Source organism: Lactuca sativa, chromosome 7 (assembly GCF_002870075.4).
Source record: "Lactuca sativa cultivar Salinas chromosome 7, Lsat_Salinas_v11, whole genome shotgun sequence".
Classification (NCBI taxonomy): Eukaryota; Viridiplantae; Streptophyta; class Magnoliopsida; order Asterales; family Asteraceae; genus Lactuca; species Lactuca sativa.
Genome location: NC_056629.2, coordinates 120,604,893 through 120,608,663, shown reverse-complemented (window position 1 = coordinate 120,608,663; position 3,771 = coordinate 120,604,893).

The following is a 3,771-nucleotide window of genomic DNA, read 5'->3' as shown; positions in this document are numbered from 1 at the left end:
AATATTCTACCAAGACTCGTATGTTCTGTTATGACTAATTAATCTTCAACCAAGACTCGAATGTTCTGTTATGGCGAAGTAGTCTTCTACCAAGATTCGTATGTTCTGTTATGGCTAAGTAGTCTTCTACCAAGACTCGAATGTTCTGTTATGGCTATGTAGTCTTCTATCAAGACTCGTATGTTCTGAAAGTAATATGATAACTTTTCCTTTCTATTGACTAGTACTAGAGCACTTAGTCTAACTCATCATTTATGTGAAACTATCACAAAATAAAGTAAACAGGAAAATATAATCAGGTAAGTGTTATTGTCTTGGGTTCCCAGGACAAACACGACATCGCTGAAGCGAAAGATAGACCCCAAGGAACATCCAAAGAGTGTCCCCTCATCCTCTGTAGCAGCAGCAGGGTGGAAGGAGGGTTAGTCCCTGTATCGATCTCTTAATGTAGATCCTCAACTTAATGATCCTCCAAAGATTCACATCTCATCCACTGTTGCAACAGTGGACAGAGGGATAGTTAGTCCCGTCACTGACTACTGATCAAGTGACTACCTTAGACATCCGTAGATGTCATCGACCACTGGTTCTAATCAGTGAGATTCGGAATGGTAAGTCCCGCCGAAACATGCCATTCAACGGGGATAGGAAAGACAATTTACACAGTAAATACTAATAAATCATCCTCTTAGATCTAAGTTCAAGTATCCAAGGTAAGTAAATACAGGATAATGCACGTATGAAGAAGTGTCCCTGTATGGTATTCATGTAAGTGTGTTCATGTAACAGGTAAGTATATGTAAACATATTCATGTATCATATAATCCTAAGTACGTGTACTCATGTATCATGTAAGGCCAGTCTAGGGTGACAAACCGTACCTTAAGCAAGTCGGCATCTATCAGATGTCATAACAGGAGAAATTGTCATTATCAAGTATGGTTACAACGGATCACTTAGAGGAATTAACACCATTATAAACTTTACGGGAAACCATCTTTTGTGGAAAACATGGTAACCTACACGTGCTGGTACAGAACCTCGGGTGTTGAGATTCCAGCATTCTCATAAGCTGACAACATCAGGTTGTCTGGGGTCATTCTCTTTATACTCTCACAAACATTATGTCACACCCCAAAACCACGAATGGCGGAAACGTTCAGGGGTGGAGGACGTCACGTACAGTATCACAACAGTGTAATATAATAAACAAGCAACAACATCATCCATTGCATTATCAGTAGAGTTTTAATACATGTGTGTTATTTCATAATGTACAACAATAATATGAATAATCAAAATAAGGCGAGTCTTGTTTGTGCTCTATCTTCTCAAAAACCTGACCACCGCACCTGTCTAACTGATGACCTGAGAATACAAGTTATTTTGAAATCGAGTATCAGCTTTAAAGCTGGTGAATTCATAAGTATTTAGGTGATATTGTCCTGTTTTGGAATGTTGTTAAGAATGTCGTATAAATCCTCAAATAGAACAGTTGATATAAGTATGAAATGCGATCTTCTAACAAGACCCGATATTTTGTCATGACCAAGTAAAATGACAGGTTTTCCCTTCTATTGACTAGTACTAAGAGTACTTAGTCTAATTCATCGTTTATGTGAATATATCACAAAATAAAGTAAACTAGGAAGAGGATACGATAGTCTTCTACCAAGACCCTAATGTTCTGTTATGGCTAAGTAATATTCTACCAAGACTCGTATGTTCTGTTATGACTAATTAATCTTCAACCAAGACTCGAATGTTCTGTTATGGCTAAGTAGTCTTCTACCAAGACTCGTATGTTCTGTTATGGCTAAGTAGTCTTCTACCAAGACTCGAATGTTTTGTTATGGCTAAGTAGTCTTCTACCAAGACTCGTATGTTCTGAAAGTAATATGATAACTTTTCCTTTCTATTGACTAGTACTAGAGCACTTAGTCTAACTCATCATTTATGTGAAACTATCACAAAATAAAGTAAACAGGAAAATATAATCAGGTAAGTGTTATTGTCTTGGGTCACCAGGACAAACACGACATCGCTGAAGCGAAAGATAGACCCTAAGGAACATCCAAAGAGTGTCCCCTCATCCTCTGTAGCAGCAGCAGGGTGGAAGGAGGGTTAGTCCCTGTATCGATCTCTTAATGTAGATCGCCAACTTAATGATCCTCCGAAGATTCACATCTCATCCACTGTTGCAACAGTGGACAAAGGGATAGTTAGTCCCGTCACTGACTACTGATCAAGTGACTACCTTAGACATCCGTAGACGTCATCGACCATTGGTTCTAATCAGTGAGATTCGGAATGGTAAGTCCCGCCAAAACATCCCATCGAACGCGGATAGGAAAGAAAATTTACACAGTAAATACTAATAAATCATCCTCTTAGATCTAAGTTCAAGTATCCAAGGTAAGTAAATACAGGATAATGCACGTATGAAGAAGTGTCCCTGTATGGTATTCATGTAAGTATGTTCATGTAACAGATAAGTATATGTAAACATACTCATGTATCATATAATACTAAGTACATGTACTCTTCTATCATGTAAGGCATTAGTATAGACTCATGAATGAACTGACTCTTGTTTGATGTCTTCTGATTATCCCTACGATAGCTAACTGCAAAGTATGTGGTTGTTCAAGTAGGTTTATGCACCCTTGCAACGCCAGGGTGCGGGAAACTGAACGAAGGATGAAAACTATAATCTCTAACATATAAATGAATATATACGTATAAGTATAGTTTGATTCAAAAAGGTAAAATATACTGGTTTTGCAAGATATCTAGGAGTTTTGAACACTAATTTAAAGTGACTTGAGGTCATTATACATTTCAAAACTAATACTTCTGTTGTCCAAGTATTTTAAGATAGAATACCATTTCATGTGACTCCTTTTGAAATATGTGAAATCTACTGAGTGAAAACACAGTTCTGAAATACATAAAATTGATTTAACAACTTATTGTTTTCTACTTGTATTCCCCCCCCATTAAAGGATTTAAAATCCTTTAAAACATTGATTAAGGGGTATGAACTCACCTGTAGTTGGTGATTGGGATGAACGGAGGGGTACAGGATGGCTAGGTGTCAAGCGAGGACTTGTGTACACACTACGATCCTAATGAACATATAATCACACATATATGCACTCAATTAGACTCAAAAGACTAATTGATAATGTCTAAGACATCCTAGACATTGATAACACTTTATATAAGTGTTTTAAGCCGTAAGAACTTCATCTAAGCTATTGTGGGACAGGGTACTTGAGTTTAGGGTTTCCAAAGGACCCTACAAGAGAGTTTACTCTCATTAAACCATCACACATGGAGTTTACGGTTGTAAACTCTTGAGTTTACGGCTGTAAACTCCCAAACATGTGTGTTTGGTGTGTTTTGTAGTCCCAATTGCTTTCTAGAGTTATTCTAACTTAGTGGCTCTATCATTGGAAGGGTTTAAGGTCTAGAAGTACTCCAAATAGGAGTTTACGGCCTCAAGGACATTTCCCCTTGGAGTTTACGGCCGTAAACTCCCTTGGGGTGATTCCTTGGTTGCTTTCAAGCCTCTTGCACTTGTGGGATATGTTCTAGACTTTTATTCCTAGCATATGAAGGCATTAGGCACCACTTAGTGCCCTTTTTAGGAGTTTACGGCCCAAGAACCATGTCTTGGCCGTAAACTCACTTGGTTAAGTGATTTTGGTGTGGTTTCGTCCTTCCATTTAGTGGGTACAATTTCTTGTAAAGGTCTAGGGCCTTAGG